The sequence below is a fragment of the Ambystoma mexicanum genome, chromosome 6q (assembly GCF_040938575.1).
Source record: "Ambystoma mexicanum isolate Mex_15411 chromosome 6q, UKY_AmexF1_1, whole genome shotgun sequence".
In the NCBI taxonomy this organism is placed as follows: domain Eukaryota; kingdom Metazoa; phylum Chordata; class Amphibia; order Caudata; family Ambystomatidae; genus Ambystoma; species Ambystoma mexicanum.
In genome coordinates, this window is record NC_090937.1 from 1,591,271,177 (window position 1) to 1,591,295,196 (window position 24,020).

The 24,020-nt window shown below is 48.4% G+C and overlaps 2 non-coding genes across 2 annotated transcripts; one reads left to right on the plus strand and one right to left on the minus strand.

Annotated features, from left to right (window-relative positions):
* Positions 1-15,278: 15,278 nt before the first annotated feature.
* TRNAP-UGG (transfer RNA proline (anticodon UGG)) lies at positions 15,279-15,350 on the plus strand. The gene has a single exon. It is a non-coding gene; the product is annotated as a tRNA-Pro (tRNA).
* Positions 15,351-15,404: 54 nt separating this feature from the next.
* Positions 15,405-15,476, minus strand: TRNAP-AGG (transfer RNA proline (anticodon AGG)). The gene has a single exon. It is a non-coding gene; the product is annotated as a tRNA-Pro (tRNA).
* Between the last annotated feature and the right edge of the window lie 8,544 nt (positions 15,477-24,020).

The window sequence follows — 24,020 nt, forward strand, 5'->3', positions numbered from 1 at the left end:
GGCGTTTAAATGAATAGCAGTATATTGGTCATTTTCCCTCCACAACTGTTTTATCAAAGGTAGTCCAATAACTTAGCTTAAGGTTCCACCAGCAACATGTCTGGTTGGACTTTAAAACAGAGAGTCAATGTGGGTCATTACGAGTGAGGCGGGAAGGGGTTAACGGTGCCGGTAATGGTGCCGGAGCCGTCAACCCCTTACCGCCCCATTACAAGTCTGCTCGCGGGAACCCGCTAAGGACTCCTGGTTTTACCGGGTGCCCTTAGTGGGTCGCGCAAGCAGACCAGGGTGCTAACAACGGGAATTACCGGGCCCTCAAAGGTCGCAATGGCCCAGTAATTCCTCATTCAAGGAACCCAGACCCGGTACCCAGTAAGGGGGTAGCCATGCCTAACTAATAGCGGCATAGTTACCCCCTACCTCGTTACCCCCTACCTCGTAATGACCCCCAATGATGCCTTTAGACAAATAATCTTACGCCGTGCCCCTATATCATTACCATAATTGTTTTCAATTCTCTGTGATAGTTCAATAAGGTTGATTACAGAGTCAAATGCATGTTTCTATTCCTTGCAAACAGAGGTAGACCTTTATAAGTAAAAGCATGGTAGAGGCTAGACAGTCATTAGAAAGCGCATCACAGTGTGTGACAGTGGTGAGAGAAAATGTGAAAAGAGAGCTATGGATCAGTGAGAACAATGCGGGAGAAACAGCAGTCGGAGAGAGCATCGCATGAGAGACACTAGTCATTGAGAACTTAGTAGGTGGGTGACGGTGAATAGCATAGTGCATTCTGTGCACGCCACACAATTAGTCTTAGCTAGAAACCTATATTGGATGTCTATAGACACTATCCATGAGAATGCACTGGAAGAACAGTCCAATCCTACCTCTGAGGTCATGAATTCTACCACTGTATAGCTAAGTAATACTTAACTACATGTCAGATAACTTGTGAGGACTGAGTGAATGTGCTCATTAATAATCCCTTTGGCGAGGATTCAAACACTCTTCTGTTCAGGATCAGGAAGGCTTAAAATTTCACTAAGAAACTAATTTAGGGGTTTCAAATGACTGGGGAAGATTCTGAGTAAAGCAGATTCTTAGGTATTATGTGGGGTGTGGGCTGGTTGTAGAGGTGCATTAAAGACCACACTTGGTTTTTTTGTTTCCAAAGATCCAACCATGTAATTTTTCGGATGGGTTTGGCTTAATGTTTCATCAACTCAAGAAGGTCTATTGATATTTACTTTGGAGATCTGAACATGTATTAAGCACAATATTTATTGTAATGGATGCATTCTTCCCCTCTTGAAAATATCTCTCTGTAAGGTACTCATGGTGCCAACAGTAAAGACCGACAGAAGTGATCACAGTTCAAGGGTGTTTATTGAACAATAAATGCGGGGTGAAAAAGCACCTGACCTAAATCTAAGCTGGGCGCAAGCGTTGACCATCAAATGAAAATTAAGGCAGTCCTAGTGGCGTTGAGTCAAAATAAAAGGGCCTATACTAAGAAAAACCTATAGCCAAAACCTTACAACTAAATTACAGAAAGAGTGTGGGATAGGGTATCAATAAGAAAAGAAGTGTTCTCAAATCATAAGTCAGGATGTGATTGCCAGGGGTCTCCCTTGCCCACGTTTTTAGCACAGGACAAGGTAGGATTTTGGAGCACAGCACACGTTCAAGACTTCCCAAGACGAGTTGACAGTTCCATACCAGCTGGCACAGCACACGCTCGAGCTTTCACAGCACGAGCTGACAGTTCCTTTACAGCTATCAGGTACTTCGATGGTAAAATCTCTTTTCTATAAAAATTCTCTTGCCCTCGAAGGCCTGATGCATTCCACAACAAACAAACACAAAGTTCTGCTTCACGCATTCTTTGGGTGACAGCTTCACCTGTGGGTCCCCCTCTTCTGGGCGCAAACCCTGCAATAATCGTATTCGACAAATTCGTAAGACTGTTCCCTTCTCAGGGAACTTTGGGTGACTGCTTTCCTGGAACTCCCCTCGACCAGGTCTCCCCCCCTGGATCTCCCTCGACCGGGTTCGGATCCCAAATGACAAGCGGGACACTTTTCTTCCCCTTGTCTTTCAATACTTCTTGCTTTCACAAACCTTAATGTCCTTAATCAACTTTTGTGTGGGGACTTTCCACCCCTGGATCTCCCTCATTGGGGCTTGGATCCCTTACAAATGTCAGCCTCCATCTTCCGGGTTCACTATGGCTTTTCTTACTTTCACAAAACAGTTTATTGTGCACAACCTTCTGCCTGGTTAATTTCTGTCAACACTTTGTTTATAGGGACTTCAGGATTCGCCCCTTTTTGTTAGCATCCCTCCGCCGGGTTCACTCTTGCTAATCTTTTACAAAATACAGTTCATGTACTAATGTTCACCATGCGGGATTCACTTCCCCTTAACTTTCGTAAATCGTCTGCCGGTCAAAGACGGTACAGAGGATTTTACAAGACCCCTGTATGACCACTTTGCCCTTTCTTTGCCTCTTTCCAAGGGCTTCTGGATACGGTACTCTTTCTACTACATCGGGTAATTGCCCAGAGTAATCCTGCCTCAGCACCCACGTGGTACTGGCCTCCTCTGTTGCTGGTTTTCCCCTCTTCTGCTTTTTAAAGTTCAATTCAGTTCTTGCTATTTTTCGTTCAAACATGGTTCAGTTTCTTATTGACACTCCCCTCGACTCACCGGCTATGATGAACCGCTTGGCTTTACAGTCAAGGGTGGTACCACTGGGACAAGCGTCTATCCCCGGCTTGGTTATCAGCAGAGGAGGGTCTCATGTACTGTAGACATCTGCTGCAACACATGCTGGCCTTTGTCCGCGGTCTTATGTTTCCATCTGTAGAGGTTTCACGTGCCTGGATCGGAAAGGGCAAGGTCACTTCTCTCTGTGTCACCCTCTCTGTATTCGTCGCCTTTCCACCCCCTCTTTAACTGCCATGCTGAGTTAGCCTTCACATCGTGTTGTCTGCCTTGCTCCTCTTGTGCTCTCTTGCTCCACCTTGTATCCCTGTGGGGAAAGGAAAGGGCCGTCAGGTGTGTGTGATTCAGGTCAATTGCCTGACTTTGCCTGCCCCTTGGGTTGGGACGTGTCATTGAGCAGTTTTAGGGTTAGTCCGTTGTTTTCTACATCGGGAGAAAGTGTTGGTGTCGGAAAAGGAGAGAGGTGGAGTTTCTAAATGTTCTGTGTGGTAGGATGGGGAAAAGGTGTTATATGGAATTATAGCTTTTGTACCAGGGGGTTTGATAAACTTAGAAGGGTGAGATTGCTAGGATTTGTGAGACAGACAGGAATGACCAGGATTACAGGGGGATTGTGGGAACGGTAGTGTTTTGTCCTAGTAGACTGGGTGTTAGGAAAAGAATAACTAGCAGGACATTGAGACAAAGGATGGGGAGTATTTGAGTGGAAAACAAGGATTCTGGGATTTGGAGTTATTGAGTGCAATGCGGTTTGGGCTCCTAGGGTGTCTATCAGATACAGAGGGTTATTTAGATTTGAATATGGGAGATCTTTTAAGTGAAAGGGAGGTTGAGTTGGTGCACACTATAAAAGCCTCAGGAAGCCCGTCTTCCTTGTCCCTTTCGACGCCATAATACCGCCTCTGACCTTGGATATTCCCCCAAGCATAACCCCGTTCTTCCACATCCAGGTGACCCTTTCTTGCTCGACTGCTCCAAGGGTTGGGATCTGCGAGTGTTGGCCCTTCCCAGGCCACCTGAATAAGGGCTTTGTGAGGTCTGCCTGGGAGAATACCCTCAGGTTTCTCACACTGTGTCTTCAGAAGCTTTGTTCAACAGTACCAAGGAGGGAGATAGGTATCCGAGCAATAACTGGCACAGTTTGGCACCTGCTGTATATGATGACATTGCCTGCTATATATGGCATTCCAGACCCTTTGTCATCAGGATTTCCATATCACCTGCATCAGCAACAAAAAATACACCAGTTCTATTGTCATACTCTGTTGATCTAGAGGATGTCCTTGAAGGCTCTTAAATACACTAGAATGGCCTCATCACGAGTTGGGCGGTGTCCCTGGCAGTATCACCTCTGGGGCTGTTAGCGTTACTGCCAAACCCCCCGGTGCTATTAGCGCCGGATCACAGGTTTGGCCGAACAGTAAGTTCCCATTCCCCATTGGGCCCAATGGGGAATCCTCAGCGCTATTACCGCTGGCGGTATTAGCAACGAAAATAGGCAAAATCATGGCAGATTTGCCCACAGCTCAGAACTGGGGACAAATCCGCCAAGGCCATTATCTGGCAGACCCTTAAATGCGGCGGTAATAGCATTACTGCCACATTTAAGGGTTACCGCCTGACTCGTGATGAGGCAGAATGTCTGATTAACTTCCATATGCTATTGGTTGTGGTGATCAAAGATCATGTGGTCGCAATCCCCGTCCCAGGATTTGCTTCTAATGGTAGGCTGAGCTAGCTTGGTGGTTCTTTATGCAAGGCTGCAAAAGTAAGGCTCGGACACAACCGTGGTATGTTTTTCATAGAAACTTGTATTAACCAGTAAAGGATTGGAAAAATGCCTCTCTATCCCTAAAGCTAGGAAGGGTTTCCCTGCCTCAAAGAAAACTAGTGCATATGCCAAGATGTCAAAATAGAAGTCATTTACTGTCTTGTTCCAAAAAGCCTACTTCTGTCCCTAACACTAACAACCTACAACGACTGTGCAAGGATGTTCTCTTCCCAAAGTAAAGTGTTCATGATAACTCTAGCAAACAGAAAAGTTCCCAACATCTCGGATGATCGAAATGTCAAAAGAATAATGCTCAACAATGTATCACCACGCGGATTTGGGTTTTGCTCCTTTCCCCTGGATTCCTTCTGGTTCTACTTTCCTTCTTGGTTCCAGAGCCTTGTATCTTCTTAGGTAAGTGTCACAGTGCTTTTATATTGTATCTAACTAGGTATATGTCAATGTGTTTTGTTATTTTCACACAGGTACGAGTCCCAAACTTGCAGTCCTTTATCATACCAGCTTGGTGTACTTCCCTGCTAAGCAGGGTTTTCTTCAGATCAGTCTTTTTTTACTTCCAGGGTCCTCAACCCTCTTATTCTCAAACTCTCATGTGGGTGCAAGTACCACACTGCATTGTGTGATTGCAGTAGCTTGGTTTACTCTGCTGCAAAGCGCATGTCCGCTCATGGACGATCTCTTTCTCTCAGGGTCCCAGACCCTCTTATCCTTTTACTCTTTTATGGGTGCGGATCCCAGACTCAAAATATTCTGTTGAAATGACTTGGTTTACTCTCCTTCCAGGCATATGCTCCCTTCTGAATAGTCCCTACTTTATCCGGGGTGCCAGACCTCACCTCCAGCACCTTTTCCTCACGTACCTGCTTCTCTGGTGCTCATCTTCCGGGCAGCATTGTTTCCCTCTGAAGCTCCGACAGCGTTTGGGCGTTCCCTGCGGTCGGCGGCGGCCCTGCCGATCAATCTTCATTCAGCTAGCCCTTCTCATTGTGGTCGCTTCTCCAGTCGCTTCTGTGTTCTCCGGGTTGGGCATCACTCTCCGGTAGCTGGCCGGACTTGGGGATGCCCAGTGGTTTGTAGGGGCAGCGCGCAAAGGAGCTCTTCTTCCTCTGACTGCTTTCTCCCTTTGTTGGCCTCTGTGCTTGGCGTGCCGTGCTGCAGTTCCATGTACGCTGGGTCTCCGTTTCCCGAACTTCCTCACTCGAAGTTGTCTCTCTCTCTCTCTTGGTTTCCCTCTGCAGTTTTGTATTTCCCTTGGTCAATCAAGTACGGAGAGAGACTCAACCATTCACTCTGGTTCTTGGGAGTGATACTCATGCTCCTGGTCATCTTTTTCTTGACAGTACTGTGAGGAGCCAGGAATGAGACACAGATAGCTTATAATTGTGGTTATAAACCTTTATTTAAAATAATAAAGGTGGTTGAACAATGCCTTACTATCCCTAATCTAGGAGGTATTTCCCTACCTCAACCAAAACGAATGGATCTATCCTTTGTCAAGATGTCCAAAAGCAAAATATATGTCCTGTGTCCAAAATCCTATTCTGGCCCTCGGACTCTAAAACTAACTCTAAGTTCTGAAGGATATGATCTCTGGTTCTCAAAGTGCACAAATATACTGATCCAAAACAAAATGGTAACTCCAACCAAAATGTTCCAAGTGGTCAATGTTCCAGGGAATGGCTCCCTTCCCCAGATTTCTTTTAACAAAACTAAATGTTCCAACAAGAATAATCCAGGTTCCTCGTAACCTCAAGAGATTAACTCTCTCCTCTTGTTGGGTTCACACTTCTCAGGGAAATAGCTCCCTTCCCCAGGTTTCTCTTTACATTCAAAAGAGTTCAAAATACTTAGGGCATGTGTCTTCCTTGGGATTCTCTTTTCACTTTGTTACAATTTAGGTGTGGGTCCCACACTAGCAGATCACCTGGGTATACTCTCCTGCCAGGCTCTTTTCCACCTTTACAAGTATTCACAATCTCAAGGGCATGAGTCTTCCTTGTGATTCTTTTCTTACTTGTAGTTGATTATACACACTTCACATTGCCTTGTATACTCTCCTGCCACTTCTTTAGATGCAGTCTCTTTCACTTTCTTACACACACTTGGCTTTGCCTGGCATGCTCTCCTGTCAAGACGTCAATTACATCTTTCAAACACTTGGTTTGCAATTTATTTACAAACACTTGCCTTCATCTAGTATACTCTCTTGCCAGGTCTTTGATGCAGTCTCTTTCACATCTTTCACATTCTTACACATACTTGGCGTTGACAGATATACTCTCCTGCCAGGACTTGTATGCAGTTTTTCAAACACTTGCTTTGCAATTTCTTTGCAACCACTTTGCTTTGCCTGGTTTACTCTCCTGCCAGGACTGTTGATTTATAGATCCTTGTTTAACAAAGTCTGTTTCAATATTTGCCCCTTTCATACGCTGGGTCTCTGCCCTTTCTTCAGGACCTTTCACATGTACTACTTTTTAGTTTAGTTTGGAATATGGACTCTGCGGTCTGTTCGTGGCATGATTCACAAATGTCAATTTCTTCACAGGCTTCCCTTTTCCTTCCCCGTGTTTCTTTCAAGAAACGGCACACACTTTCAAGCAACCCGGTAATCCGTATGTCTTCCCTTGGCTTACTGCGTGCTTCCAGTGTCTCTCGCGTTTCTCTGCTTCTGTTCCTCTCAATCTGCTGCATCGGTGTGTGTCCTGTTAGCCGCAGGGTCTTTGCTGTGTCCTTCTTTACTGTGGCTAGAATGTTGAGACATGTTTTCATTTCTCTCTTGTGTGGTGTGCTTTGTGCCACTGTGGTGAATTAATGTTACAGTAACATGACTAAAGACCTTTGCGTGGTGTTAGTGACAACAATTTCTGTACACATGATTACTCTGAATTTTCCAGCATGGGGTCTGGCTTGGATTCACATGCTCATGGATATTCCCCATCATCAGGCTGGGAATCCTCTGTAAAAGAAACAACTGTTTCACTTCCTCCTCTAAACCAATTACTGTCCTCTGGGTCATACTATCCCCATCCAATGACAATACTCTCCTTAAGCCCCGCCTCTGACAGCTATCTTCAGATTTTTACTGCATGCTTCATTCTTGGGAGTCCTCGGGTTGCTCTCTGAGCTATTTTGTACTTTTTTCCTACCTTTTCGCAGAAAAGTTCTATTGTTCCATCGCAGCCCGTGTGCTCCTATCTTCATCTGCCAGCAACACGGACCCATTGTCTGTGAATTTGCGCACCCCTCAAGGGCGATTGTTAGTCAAAATTTCTGGAAAGCCTACTTTGTGCCCTCCGACCATGACGACCATGACGGAGGAGAAAAGGGAGGGAAGGGCACTTTTCAGGCCCTGCACCTAATAAGGGCCAAGGAACGTCTTCGTGGAGGACAAACATCAAAAGTGTCTGAACTGCCTGCGCCCAGACCACAACGAGGATGGGTCCGAGATATATGCCTGGGCCATCATGAAGAAAATAAAGAAAGACAGGTATAGCAGGCTGGTGGCATGGCTCAATCGAGTAAGGACCCTGACCCGTGCTCCGAGCAGGGTCATGCCTCACCCAGGACCGGTCAGTCCAAGGAGTGGTCTCCCTCCAGGGGGAGGTCATAGTCCTTTTTGGGCACCTCATCCGTGGGCGTCCAAGAGAAGGTCAAGAACCGCAAGGCCGATTCCGCTGGGTTCGCTGCTGATATGGGTCCCAGGTCGGATAGACCGAGATCATCGTCCGCCTCATCAGCCAGCCTGCCATCGTGTTCCTCCTCAAACAAAGGGCGAGGGAAGAGAAGAAGACCTCACAGCAGGATTATCAGGCACAGCTGAAGACGCCATCGACCGCTTTGTCGACATCCGCTGGTACCGACCCGACGAGGGTGGTCCCTACAGCAGACAGAGTATCCCTGCCTCCCAGGCAAGACACAGCCGCTGCGGCAGTGGCGAAGGCTGCGGGCACCTTTCCGGGAGGAAAGGCACTGGTTCACCTCCCAGCAAACGGCTCTCTGGAGGAAAAAAGTGGGGGGCCCCCAAAGCAGCCCTGCAAGGTTTACACTCAGCCAATGGACATCTCCTTCATGGACGACAATGACCAAGCGTCCATCCATAAAGTCCGTGAGGAGGATGGCAGCTCAGGACCTAGCACTCCATCATTCCCGCCACAGCCAAATCCATGGACATCCTGTCAACTCTCCACATCCTAGTGACAGAGATCCAGCAAAGATTGCCTCCAACACTGGTGCCGGTTGTGTCGCAGGCCCCTGACCAGCCTCCATGTAAGAAGAGGAAGCGGGACCCGACTCCACCAGCGGACCCTTATACACACACAGACACTGGTACAGAGACGGCCACGGGACCCGATGAAGATGAGGACTTTGCCCCGGCAGACGACGAATCACTGCACTTGGATTCCCCTCATAGAGGCTCACCACCAGACGAGGTAGAATCATTCCACTCAATGATTTCCAGGGCGTCCGAGCTGTTCCAGCTGGTGCCTGAGGAAGCCAAGAAGGAGGGTTTCCAATATCAGCTACGGGAGTCCAAGAGGAAGACTATCATAGCTGTACCCTTTTTGGGCGACATTTGGGAGGAAGGCCTAGCCCTCATGAAAACCCCATGCATCGCTCCAACCAAACGAGACAGGTTGGCGAAGAAATACAGGGTGCTGGACTCTGCACCCAAGTGCTTGAGGTCCCAACCGTCGCCGAACTTGGTAGTGTTGGCCACTGCAAGAAAACGTTCAGCCAACCCGTCCTCCACATAATCAGTTCCCCCGGACAACGAGGGGAAGAAGATGGATGCCCTGGGGAAGAGAGTCACCTGCACGGCGGCATCCACGATCAAAGCAGCTAATGTTTTGGCAATCTTGTCCCAATACAACTGGGAGCTTTGGTACAAGCTGGGCCCTATCCTGGAATTCCTCCCCGACAACAAGAAAACTGAGGCTCTCGCCCTCTTCCAGGAAGTGGAGGTGGCGTCGGACCATGCCATTGCGGTGGCAGTGGACATCGCCGACACAGGATTCCAACAGATGAGAAACAGAGTTTGCCTTCATCGGCAGGGATGGTTGAAGGCCACTAACTTTCTGCAGGACGTAAGTACGAAGGTGCTGGACCTGCCTTTCGATGGTGAAAATCTGTTCGGGAAGGCGGTCGACGAATCCGTTCAAGCCATAAAAACAGACACAGAGAGGCACGTTCCCTTGGCACTCTGCAGTAGCATCGCTCGTCGTCTTTTGGCTCCTTCAGGGGAAAATCGAGCAGATCATCCAAGGGATACACCACATCGTACAGGCAACCTCCCCGATCATCCATGCTGGAAGCCTACAGGGGTCGCTTCCAGGTCTACGGTAGCAGAGGTCAGCGTCGCTGTCGCCCACAAGGCCAAGCAAGTCTGAACCGGCCAAGACGTCGGGCCTCCACTCGTGCACCCCAGTGGGAGGCCAAGGTGACAAGGTTCATCAGCGAATTGAAGAAGATCTCCACCGACAGATGGGTGCTGGACGCTCTCACCCAGGGACACACCTTGGAGTTCCAACTCAGGTACCCTCGTATTTCACCGGTTCCCCGTCAGGAGCAGCACATCCCTCAGCTCCTGGAAGAATGTGAGCCATGTTACAGAAAGGGGTGATAGAGCTTGTTCCCCAATGGCTCCAGGGCACCGGGTCTATTCCAGATACTTTCTGGTCAGAAAGAAGATGGGGGGTGGGGGGTTGTAGACCAATCCTGAAGTTACACCATCTAAACAAGTACTTAAAATCCCAAAATTTCAGGATGGTCACTTTACAACACGTGCTCGGCCAACTGGAGGAAGGGGATTTCTTGAAGTGTTTGGACCTAGAGGATGCGTACCTTCATGTCCTCATCCACAGGAAACATCGAAAGTTCCTACGGTTCGTGTTACAAGGCCAACACTACCAGTTCAAGGGCCTACCTTTCAGCTTTAAGTCGGCCCCAAGGGTGTGCACAAAACGCCTGGCCCTGGTGGTGGCCCACCTCTGTCTGCATTGCGTACACGTATACCTTTACCTGGACGATAGGCTGATACAAGCCCACTCCCGGGAACTGCCCGACGAGCACATGAAGGAGACCGTCCGGCTACTGATGGAGCAGGGGTTCTCCATAAACTGTCTGAAGTCCTGCTTAACGCCATCACAGAACGTTCTGTTCCTCGGCGACAGACTTATCATAGTGGCTTGCCTGCCAACCCCATCTGAGGAGAGGCTAACGGCCATTCAAGGGAAGGTACTGCGGCTGTTGGCGAAGACGGCCACGGTTCGGGCCATCAAGTCTTTGCTGGGCATGATGTGGCCCTGCATATACCTCTTCCGTCTCTGCAGGTTGCAGTTGCGACCCCTACAGGAATTCTTGGATGCACGATGGATACAAGTGTCCGAGAATTATGCGGATAAGATCCCCCTCAACAAGGATTTCCGGCAGGCGATAGTGGTGCGGTGGTACGCTCCCACATACCCCAGGGGATGGGATTTCAAACCCCTCCCTACCAGAAGACGGTCAACACAGACGCCTCTCTGGAAGGTTGGGGAGCTAACACCAGACATCTACACGGCACAGGTCTGTGGCTTCTGGAGGAGAAGGATCTGCACGTCAACATCCTGGAATTACAGGCAGTGCTCTGGGCCCTCAAGTATTTCCTAGCATCTCTGAGAGGCAAGGTGGTGAGGATCTTCATGGACAACACCACCACCATGTTCCACATCAGCAAGCAAGGTGGCACTAAATCCCTATTGCTCTCCAAGGAAGCTCAGGGCTTGTGGCATTAGGCCATCGGGCAGGGGCTCTTCCTCGTCCTGTTCCACCTGGCAGGCATCAAGAACACCATTGCCGACTCCCTCAGCAGGGAAATGCGCTTCTGCCATAAGGGGGAAATTCGTCAGGATGAGGTGGACCGTCTGGTCGTCAAATGAGGCAGACCTCCGATCGATCTTTTTGTCATGGTGGCAAACTCAAAATGCCAGATGTTTGCCAACAGACTTCACCAACTGAGGAGCTTGGGGGACACATTCTCCTTCTCGTGGGAAGGTCTGTTTCTGTACGCCTTTCCCCCGTTTCCTCTCCTGCTACGTGTGATCAACACACTCAGACTGTGTCGGTGCAAGATGATACGCATCGCTTCGGTGTGGCCGAAGAAGATTTTGTATCCGGACCTTCTCAGCCTGTCAGTGTCGCCTCCAGTCAAGTTGCCGGTACTTTCGGATCTGCTCACCAGAGAGAGAGGCGCAATCCTTCATCACGACCCAGGTTTCTGAACATCAAGACATGGCTCCTGCAGCCTTAGAGTGTGGAGGTTATGAACTGCCAGCAGACTGCAGGGAGGGCCTTCCCAAAGCCATTACATTGTCAACTTTAAAATGCTACAGCTATAAGTGGAAGCATTTTGCTATGTGGTGCCGGTCGCAGAAGATTACCCCTCTGAGGGGCATGGCCCCACAGATTCTTTCATACTTGGTTTCCTCGGCAAAAGCTGGGCTGGGCTGGGTCATGCATCCATCAAGGTACACCTGGTGGCCATCTCACACTCTCACCGGTAAAGGCACCTGCCCCGGCATGGGAACACACCGTGGTCCTGACAAGGCTCATGGGGGCACATTTCCAACCAATGCATCAAGCCCCACTCAAGTTTCTCTTGCAGAAGACGGCATTCCTTGTGGCCATCACCTCAGCCAAACGAGTGGATGAGATCCAGGCCTGTCCCTGCGAGCAGCCGTATCCACAAGTCGAGGGTGGTGCTGTGTATGCACCCCACTTTCATGCCGAAGGTTGTGCCGGAATTCCACCTCAACGAGCCTTTGGTGTTGCCTGTTTTCTTCCCGAACCCATCGTTGCTGGCAGAGAGGACCTTGCATTCGCTGAACATTGCTCGTGCCTTGACGTTCTACGTGGCACGCACAAAGAGTTTTCGGAAAACTTCTCAATTGTTTGTGATCTTTGGACCTGTGAATCATGATAAGGCCTTGTTCAAGTCTTCCAACTCAAGATGGCTCTCCGCAGGGGCGTTGCTAGGGGGGGGGCTAAGGGGGCTATAGCCCCTGGTCTTTTGGTTGTAGCCCCGGATAGAATCTCAGGAGCTACAGCCAAAAGACTAGCTAGCCCCCAGTCCCAACAGTTCCGACATCAGCGTAGCCCCGGGTCTTTTCCAGACCTAGCAACTCCCCTGGTCTCCGGCTGCATCATGCACTGTCATCGGCTGGCTAACCGGCCTCTGCCGGGTCATTCGAGAGTCCACTCCACCAGAGCGATCGCTGCTATGACGGCGTACCTTTCTGGTTGGCCCCTGCTCAACATCTGCAAGGCTGCAACGTGGAGGTCCATGCATACCTTTACGAAGTTCTACTGTGTCAACAGGGATTTCACGGAGGAGTCCAGAATAGGCCAGTCAGTGATGTGCAAACTGTTCGCTTGAGGTGAGTCTGTTCTAGGGATGTTAATTGATTCTGTTGAGCCTTGCCACCTCCTGTGGCTGTGTAATGTATACTGCTGTGTATTCGTTATTCATGAGCATGTGAATCCATGCCAGACCCCATGCTGAAGAGGTTTAAGTTACTTACCTGTAACTATTGTTCTCCAGCATGGGTCTGGCTTGGATTCCCATGTGAACCCTCCCTCCGGCCCCTCTGTGACTCTTATTCCTCATTTTGCCACTTTACATACTTACCAAATCTGAAGATGGCTGTCGGAGGCGGGGTTTAGGGAAAGGGCTGTCATTGGATGGGGGTAGTATGACCCAGAGGACAGTGATTGGTTTAGAGGAGAAATACAGTTTTAAAGTGGAAGTTAAACTATTTTTTGTTTTACTGAGGATTCCCAGCCTGACGAAGGGTAATATTATTGAGCATGTGAATCCATGGCAGACCCAGGTTGGAGAATAATAGTGACAGGTAAGTAACTTAAACCATACCAACTTCCGAACATGGAAGAAACAAGATATACAATTCTGGGGAGTGCCTTACCAATAGCAAAAATGCCTAGAATGAGGATTATGCTTCTCTTATGGTGAGTATGGCGTTTGAGGTATATACGGGATCCTCCTTGGCGAAAATGATGGCGAATCGTGGACTACTTCATGATAGAATAGTTGGAGGAGCAAGGTTATGGGTCTCGTTGATGGCTGGACAGGCACAATGTATCACACTTTACGTCAACGGTAGACTATAGTCTCTGTCTTGTACAATTAAAAGTGCTGTTCAGGCTCACTGGTCACTCCATAACATGTCATTATCAGTACTGAAAGCCGATGGAACAAAAGCAATGTTCTGGTACTTAAGGTTTACAAACGGTTTTTGGACTGATGTATTTGCAAGGGTGAAGCGAGCTCCAGTCTTCCATTATTTTCATACACTGAAGCTAATCCTCCAGTCCCTAGATCATTCCCTTGATACAGAGTTTTGTGGAGTCAGTTTCTCTGTTGGCCAATCATGGTGGATCATAGAGTGATCCTGGGACTATGGAAACTCCCTGGGTAACCCAAAAACACAAAAATGACTAGTCAATTTGCGCAAGGAAAAACCTGAAAGAGGTAGGGAGTTTGGGCCTCATTACACGGTAGGCGGTAAGGGTTTATTGGTACCGGTATTTTACCGGTAAACCCTTACCACCTCACTAAGAGGTCCCTTTGCGGGTTGGGGAATTTAATGCCTGCTTTTTGCAGGTGTTAAAAACCAACCCGCAAAGGGATCAGGGAGCTAATTAGGGTACCGCAATTTGCGGTACCGTTATTAGCGCCTTCCCCATTCCCATAGAGCCCTATGGGGCAAAAATGGGAATGGGAATGGGGAAGGGCAATGGGGGAAGGGGGAATTACCGCCCCACCAACCTTAGAATAGGGCGGTAATTCCCCTTTCCACCAAGGTGGTGCCGGTATTTTACCGGCATGGACCAAGGTGCTAATAGCACCTTGTTCCACAGCCATCCGTGTAATGAGGCCCTATGTTGCCAGGCTTTCGTAGACCTATATGTGTACATTTGTAACCCTGGGTGCACATACCGATATGTTTACCTGCCTAGCTGCCTGCTATGGCCTTGCCATCTCTTGACCTTCCCTAAAGTCTTTTACCTTTGTTTTCCACTCTCATATCTAAGTGTTCTTTGTCGCTCCTGTTCTTCTTGCTGTTTGTGCTGCTACACAGTTAAAGGAAATTTGGGAATTCTAATAGGCTGTCCTCGATACCTATTCTGGTTGCCAGTTATTGGATTTTCATAGCTGACTTCTAGCAGACTGTTTATATACTCTTATAACTTGCTCAGCAGTTGTTTGTTTATATGGATGCCCAAAAAAAAGGAGGGGGTGGGGTGGGTCACCAGTGCAATAGGTGTCAGGGCTCCATGCACTGGCAGTTTTTTTATTATATTTTATTTAAAGTGCACTGTCTTGTTCGAGTCAGGAAGCCATCGATGCCCCACTGAAGGACTGCCACCCCAAAAAGACGTCACGTTACTAACCGTGTATGTGTGTACAGTGCATATGTGTAAAACTGAATAACAATAGCCCCTCTATCAAATCAAAACAAGAATGATGGAGTTAGGCAGTAGGACATCTGTCAGTAGTTAGATATCTGTCCAGCAGCCATGGCTGTTCTTTTGAGTGATATAACACTGCCGCTATAACAACACCAGCCCCCGTACCCCTCTTCCCAGCCACAATGTATTATTTTCCATATGCTCACCCCATTTGTCTGGCATGTACCCTCTTCATACCACAGTGATGTAAAGGAGTACTATGCTTTTACCGGCTTTAATGCCAACCGGCTCGTTGGTCTAGGGGTATGATTCTCGCTTTGGGTGCGAGAGGTCCCGGGTTCAAATCCCGGACGAGCCCTGATTTTTTTTTCTTGTTTCAAAATGTTTCCTGTAAATACAGAAACCAAAAAGTGGGCTCGTCCGGGATTTGAACCCGGGACCTCTCGCACCCTAAGCGAGAATCATACCCCTAGACCAACGAGCCGTTGCGTAAAGACACCACCTTACGGTGAAAACATCAATGAAGTCACGTGAGCATAGTTCGATCAAGTCGCTGTAGATTTGTTGCACATGCGCACCTCTTTCAACGGGCACTTCTGTAGGAATCCTATGAGGGCAACTGCACATGCGCATATCTCTCCACCTCTTTCAACGGTCGCTTCTGTAGGAATCCTATGAGGGCAACTGCACATGCGCATATCTCTCCACCTCTTTCAACGGGCGCTTCTGTAGGAATCCTATGGGGGCAACTGCACATGCGCATATCTCTCCACCTCTTTCAACGGGCGCTTCTGTAGGAATCCTATGGGGGCAACTGCACATGCGCATATCTCTCCACCTCTTTCAACGGGCGCTTCTGTAGGAATCCTATGAGGGCAAGTGCACATGCGCATATCTCGCCACCTCTTTCAACGGGCACTCTGTAGGAATCCTATGAGGGCAACTGCACATGCGCATATCTCTCCACCTCTTTCAACGGGCGCTTCTGTAGGAATCCTATGAGGGCAAGTGCACATGCGCATATCTCGCCACCTCTTTCAACGGGCACGTCTGTAGGAATCCTATGAGGGCAACTGCACATGCGCATATCTCTCCACCTCTTTCAACGGGCGCTTCTGTAGGAATCCTATGAGGGCAAGTGCACATGCGCATATCTCTCCACCTCTTTCAACGGGCGCTTCTGTAGGAATCCTATGAGGGCAACTGCACATGCGCATATCTCTCCACCTCTTTCAACGGGCGCTTCTGTAGGAATCCTATGAGGGCAAGTGCACATGCGCATATCTCTCCACCTCTTTCAACGGGCGCTTCTGTAGGAATCCTATGAGGGCAACTGCACATGCGCATATCTCTCCACCTCTTTCAACGGGCGCTTCTGTAGGAATCCTATGGGGGCAAGTGCACATGCGCATATCTCTCCACCTCTTTCAACGGGCACATCTGTAGGAATCCTATGAGGGCAAGTGCACATGCGCATCTCTCCACCAGTTTCAACAGGCAGTTAACATCCCCGTGGTTTACTGTGGCACCTTCACTTTTCCAGATGTAGTGCTTTCAAGGGAATTCCTGCTTTTTTGTATGAACCCGAGACTTTCGCTGTACTGTAAAGGTTAAGGACACTCTCCGATAACAGCGTTAGACCGCCTACCCTGCCCTCCCTTTTCTGCCACTTTTTCCCACAGCTCTGGACACACTGATATGCTTTCTTGTGCTGCCGAATTCGTCACATCATAACACAAATGATAGAAATGTTTGAAACAATGGAGTAATTTAGGCGAAGGCTGGGCACAGGATGGGGTGGGTCATGTGGACATGCTTGCATACATGCCAACATTCTACATTGCTTTGGAGGGAGATTGTCTCACCGAAATTGGGAGAACCGAATTCTCCCATTGGATTGCATTGGGGTTACCATTATTTTAGGAGGGAGAAACGAAAATGTTGCAGTATTTTCAAATTAAAAATCAGGACCCTCCCGCCTAAAGCGGGATTGTTGGCATATATGATGCTTGTGTTTGGCAAGTGCTAGCCAGCCTTCTTTCGCATTCCATGGAGGAGGTTGATGTTGAGTGGTGTTATGTTTTTAGGTGAAGGCTGGGCACAGGATGGAATGGGTCATGTGGACATGCTTGTGTTTGACAAGTGCTAGCCAGGCTTCTTTCATATTGCATGGAGAAGTTTGATGTTGAGAGGTGTTATTTTTTTAGGTGAAGGCTGGGCACAGGATGGGGTCATATGGACATGCTTGTGTTTGACAAGTGCTAGCCAGGCTTCTTTCATATTCGATGGAGGAGGCTGATATTTAGAGGTATTATGTTTTTAGGTGGAAAGCTGGGGACCACACCAGTTGAAGGACTCTGTGTGGCAAGCACACATAATAACGACTTAAAAATAAAATACTTTTTAAAATAAATGCTTTGTTCTAACATTTTTTGTTTGTGTTTTCTCAATGTATATTTGCATTATTGTTATATTTATTACTTTTGAGACCTATCCACAGTGTTTTAGAGGTGCGCTTGTTTTTTCAGCTTATTTGGTTGGGAGTCAGCTTGTTTTGAGTGGGCATTCAGCTTATTTCTTTCCTTTTGACCTGGCAACACTGACAGGCACTTCTGTAGGAATCCTATGAGGGCGCAGGCAACGGTGCTTTTAGGCGGCGGGAGCGTGTGACGTTGGTTGTTATGGAATAGGTATCTACTTTTATGTACATCTGTTTATAGATAGTAAAGAAGCGAGAACGTAGACAGGAACTAAGGGAATAATTTCAGCCTCCACGTTCATACCGAAATTAGGTATCTTTGGGTAGGGACCGAAGGGGTTGTTTTTGAGGTATAAAGTATGACTACTTCGAGGTCCATTTCCACTGAAAGGTTTTTTTTTTATTGTTGTTAGAGATTAAAGAATGATATAAATCATTGGTACGCCGTACCACTAGTTCGTTTGCTGTTTATACAACGTACCTCCAGTACAAAGGATGAAGAAAAGCGCCCATCTACTGCAACTGGACAGTCAGTCACTGCCCATTTCCCAGGTCACGGTCAGTCATAGACACACACCCAGCGTTCCTGGCTTCAGCCTCAGCACCTTAACGACCTGCATACATTACTTTTACCACCAGCAAAGGCTTTCATACGAATGATGGAACATTTCCAGCTGAATGACCTGCAAAGCACAAACGCAGCAGTTACTTTGCAAATCTAGGATAGTTACAATGAGCAGCACTAAGCACCCTTTTAAAGATGTTTTATTTATTTATTTAATCATTGATAGCAGCGCGCAAAGCTCAGAGGCATCTAGTTACATACAGATGAAAAGACAGCGAAAGAGCATAGCGAGATGGTTAATTGAGCTGAGTTTTTAACTTCTTGCTGGATGACAGTTAAGATGGCTCGACTCTCAGCATGGGGGGTCAGTGGGAGTTTGTTCCAGAGGTTAGAGGCACGCACCGGGAAGCTGGATCCACCTGCTCTTTTGGGGTTGTATCTGAAAGTGTACAAGCAATGTTTGTAAGCCGTTCGTTGTGGTTCGTGGACGCTTGTCCTTAGACCTTAATCATATCATACCTTCTGGGAAAGGTTAGTTGGTGTGTGGTTGGATAAACAACGATGGCTAATGGAGAGTCTTAAACATGATACGCTCTCTGATGGGGAGCCAGTGAATGTATCTCCTAGCTTCAGCGATATGGTCATGTGTACCCAAGTCCATTGCAACCCGAAGGGCGTTCTTCTGCGTGATTTGTTTGTTCAAGTTTTTTTCTGACATGCCATAGAGCATGGGTGCACAACATACGGCCCGCGGGCCAGTTATGGCCTGCCATGCTGTTTTGTCTGGCCCGCGAGGCACAAACACTTTCCTAATGGAGGGCGGCCCGCAAGAAGCATCGCCAGCCTTCCATTAGGAAAGTCTTTGTTGTCTTCCGGGCCGGACAAAACACTGGCCGCCATTGGCTCAGCACACACGCACCACGTCGCTCCTACGAGCCACGTAGTGCGTGTGTGCTGCACCAATGGAGGGCCAGCGCTACGGCTGGCGATGGGCAGTAAGGCTTGATGCTGGAAGGCATTGCAGAACTTGCTGGCCACGCCAGCCATAGTACCTCTCACCTCGCCAGCGTTCCAGCTTACCTGCCTTCCAGCACATCCGGTAAGTGGTCTGTTTGTGTTTGTGTCGGGCCTGTTCTGCTGTATGTTTGTGTTGTGTATGTTGAGATGGGGGGTGGGTGGAGTCGGATGTGTATGAATGTTTGTTTTTGAGTGTTTGTGTTGTGCATGTTGAGATGGGGACATCGGATGTGCATCATGAATGTTTGTTTTTGAATGTTTGTGTTGTGTATGTTGAGATGGGGGTGGGGGGTGTTGGATGTGTATGAATGTTTGTTTTTGAGTGTTTGTGTTGTGCATGTTGAGATGGGGACATCGGATGTGCATGAATGTTTGTTTTTGAATGTTTGTGTTGTGTATGTTGAGATGGGGGGGTGGGGGTGTCGGATGTGTATGAATGTTTGTTTTTGAGTGTTTGTGTTGTGTATGTTGAGATGGGGAGTGGGGGAGGGTGTCGGATGTGTATGAATGTTTGTTTTTGAGTGTTTGTGTTGTGTATGTTGCGGTGGGGGGTGGGGGGTTTGGGTCTGTATGGGTGCATGCTTGAGAATGTGTGTTTTGAGTTGGGGTGGAGGGGTTTGGGTCTGTATGGGTGCATGCTTGAGAGTGTGTGTGCTGAGTTGCGGGGTGGGGGCTTTAGGTCTGAATGGGTGCATGCTTGAGAGTGTGTGTGCTCAGTTGGGGGTGGCGGTTCGGGTCTGTATCAGTGCATGCTTGAGAGTGTGTGTGCTGAGTTGGGGGGTGGAGGGGTTCGGGTCTGTATGGGTGCATGCTTGAGAGTGTGTGTGCTGAGTTGGGGGTGGGGGTTCGGGTCTGTATGGGTGCATGCTTGAGAGTGTGTGTGCTGAGTTGGGGGGTGGGGGGTTTGGGTCTGTATGGGTGCATGCTTGAGTGTGTGTGCTGAGTTGGGGGGTGGGGGGGTTCGGGTCTGTATGGGTGCATGCTTTAGAGTGTGTGTGCTGAGTTGGGTGGGGGATTCGGGTCTGTATGGGTGCATGCTTGAGAGTGTGTGTGCTGAGTTTTGGGGTGGGGGGGTTCGGGTCTGTATGGGTGCATGCTTGAGAGTGTGTTTGGGGCATAGTGTTTGGTTGGGGGTGAGGGACATGGGGCATAGTATTTGGTTGGGGGTGAGGGGGCCATGGGGCATAGTGTTTGGTTGGGGGTGGGGGACATGGGCATGGGGCATAGTGTTTGGTTGGGGGTGAGGGGGCCATGGGGCATAGTGTTTGGTTGGGGGTGAGGGGGCCATGGGGTATAGTGTTTGGTTGGGGGTGAGAGGGCCATGGGGCATAGTGTTTGGTTGGGGGTGAGGGGGCCATGGGGCATAGTGTTTGGTTATGATATGATATGATCGTTTATTTATATAGCGCCTATACACAATGTGTTTCAAAGCGCTTCAAGGCAAGGGAGGGAACAAGGGAAAATACAACCACATTCTTACAGGCCATGAACAGTAAGGATGTGAAATTAACTATCGTACTCGGCCTGACGACATTTCAGATAGTGCAAGAGCTAAGACATAGATAAGGAAGGGAGGGGGAGAGTGGGAAGGAAATGGAAACAGACATGTGACTACCGTACTAGGCCTGACGACATTTCTGGTAGAGCCGGAGAAAAATAAAAGGTGAGGGAGAGGGGTGCAGAAAGGGAGGGGAGGAACAAAACAAGCGACTAACATACTAGGCCTGACGACATTTCAGATAGTGCTGGAAGGGTGGCGGGGAGGAAAAAAACAGTAATGGGAGGGTGGAGGAAACAGACGAGGTTGCTATCATATTATGTCCAGGGACAATTCTGATAGAGTAAGTGCATATAAGAAAGGAAGGGGAGGTGATAGGAAAAGGGAGAAGGGAAAGGAGGAGAGAAAAGAGAGCAAGCAGTCAAAAAGAGTGGAAAAGCAAGAGTGGAGAGCGAATACAATTGCAGAAGTCAGTAGTAACACATAATGTTGCAAGCCAGGATACAAGATGAAGATGGGAACAGCATGATTCAGGGCTGCAAGAGCCCTGTATTTAGATGTATTGTGAAGATAGGGCTGGGACTTCTGAAACTCGAGGTCAGGCGAAGTGCCCAGACTACTGGCATCTTGGAGGCCTTGGGCTAGCTGTAGAAGCTTATTCTGGTCGTCAAAATAGTCGACACCTCCTGAACCCAAGAACATCGGGTCGACATCTTGGTCATCAGTGTCATGATCGGTGAAGATACCTGTCATGATCTCGAAATATTCAGACTGGAGTTGCGGAGTAAATACTGTCTCGACAACCGTCGACATCGAGGGTTTCACTTACGGCGCCGGTATGGTAAATGTCGGTGTCGACCGAAATCAAGACGCAGAAGCGTCGACATTTTTGGATGCATAGGGCTTATCTGACTTGCATTGCATTTCTTTCGGCGTCAAAAGATTTATCGGTGCCAACATAGTCGGTACCGGGGCACTAGAAAGGCAGGTACATCGACCGCCGCTCTTGGCTCCAAAGCATGCTGCATGGGGGTGGGAGCCGCACCGACTACACATTGCTGCTTGAACATTGCAAGCATCGAGGATTTGAAATCCTTACACTCCTGGAGGGTGTTAGGCCCAGCCGACGGCTTACCTCAGAACCCCGCGACGATTGCAGTGGCGGCTTTTCTTTTTTTGGGATGAGGAAGAGTGGCTCCTCAAGTGGGACCTTTTCTTCTTCTGCCGGTGTTGCTCATGGCTATGCCCCTCGCTTTCAGCCTCCGAAGACCGAATCGTCGACCGTGCTGGAGATTTTGAGGGCGGTTGACCCAGAGCGAATTTTGCAGCTCGATCGCAAAGGGATTTTGGTTGCATTTTGCCACACGACAGACACCCGCCTGTCCTGTGGCCTGTGCCGAGGCACCAGAGACACAACGCGTGTGGGTCCGTGAGGCATATCTTGGTGCCACAACTGGAACACCGTTTGAAACATGACATGCAATCGACATCTTGCGTCGAGGATTTAGCTAAAAAAATACGCTTTATGATGAAAACAATAAAAAAAGTCAAAGCTCTGTGTTCCGAAGCAGCGTGTTAGCGTGCGGAACTGAGTTTGTGGCGCAGTGACGTGGTACTTATACGCCTGACGTCGCGTCCCGAGCTGACACCCAGACGCCGAGCAAGACCGAATGATGTTCAATGGCCGGGTTGAGGTCCACTACGCCCCCCTGTTGAAAAATGTTCTGAAGTAGCAAAGCTGGAGGCAATATCTATCAGATGAGGAATCTGCTGGAGAAAATCAATCCATTGAAGATTATGGGCATGGGGCATAGTGTTTGGTTGGGGGTGAGGGACATGGGGCATAGTGTTTTGTTAGGGGTTGAGTGGGCCATGAGGCATAGTGTTTGGTTGGGGGTGGGAGCCATGGGCCATAGTGTTTGGTTGGCGGTGAGGGGGCCATGGGGCATAGTGTTTGGTTGGAGGTGAGGGGGCCATGGGGCATAGTGTTTGGTCGGGGGTGGGAGCCATGGGGCATAGTGTTTGGTTGGAGGTGAGGGGGCCATGGGGCATAGTGTTGCACTCCAAGAGTGATCCCAATAATAAAGCTAAAACAGGCACAGTTAGGAGATGTACATCCTTTGCTTTTTTGAGGAAACCTGACTCAACGAAGGCCATACTCCTCTTGGGCAACCCAAACAGCAAACTATAGCAGTCCAAAATAACGGAATGTCCAATCATAGGTCAATAAAATATATATAATGTAATTAAATAGACGATATACAATAACTAAATCGAAATAAATGATAACAATGGTAAATGTGTAGTACAAAATGTAAGTTTGAAATGCAATAAAAATTGTTACCCCTCAAAAACATATTCTTTTTCCATGTGTTTAATACAAATTGGGGGTTGAAAAAGCCTCCTGCCATGCCCCACCTACCGCCCGGCCCACATTTACTTTTCGGCCCACTATAGCCCTCATGTAAAGTACTTTCAGCCCTCTGTCAAAATTAGTTGTGCACCCCTGCCATAGAGTAATGCATTTCAGTAGTCCAACATGGAGCCGACAAGTGTCCTGGTGACAGTAATGCGATTTTGTTTTGTGGTGAGGAACAGTTCGCATGCGTAGATAAGCTTAATGGTGTAGGCTGAGGTGGAGATGATATGGTTGATCTGTCGTCTCATGTTAAGGCTGGCGTCCAGGTAGACCCCCAAGGTTTTTACTGCAGGAGCCACTGGGATATTATGTCTGTCAATGGTAAAAGATTTGAATGTGCGGTCTAGTTTGGCTAGGTGGGCTGTATTACCAATAAGCAGTAGCTCTGTTTTTAGTCGTTTAACCAGAGGCTATGTGTGGCCATCTATATTTGAATGTTCTCATAGAGGGAGTTTACCGTGATCTTGTCTTGGGTGCAGTCGCCGGACAGTGTAGTTTGTATATGAGGTGCCAAGGGAAAGAAGGTCAAAAAGCAGCTTTGTATATATGTTATGCAAGGTGGATGAGACACAGAAGCCTTGGGGACGCCGCAGGAGATAGGCGTGGGTCAGCCATTGAATTCCCTGCAAAGACTCTCAAAGTTCTGTTGGATAGGAAAGAAGCTATCCATTTAGCTGCATCAGGTGAGAAGTGCGCAGAGATCGTGCAGTGGTGGCCCAATGTCTGGTGGTCGTCCAAGTATAAAGCCGCGAGAGGTCAAGGAAGAGAAGGAGGGAGAGTTTGCTATCATCAATTACGTCACCCATATGGTTTTTGAGATCCAGAAGGGCTGTCTTGGTGCCGTGTCTGGGGCGTAAACCTGATTGCCTGGTGCCTACAATGTGGTAGGATTCAAGGAAGTCTCGGGTTTGGCGGTATGCCACTCTAATGAAAACAAAAGATACAAGCTTTATAGTGCCTCTCCAAGAAGTCCAGATGCAGAATAAATACTGCACTATGCAACACTCACCCTTCTGTGTTAAAAGACTTCATAATTTATAAAACTATGTC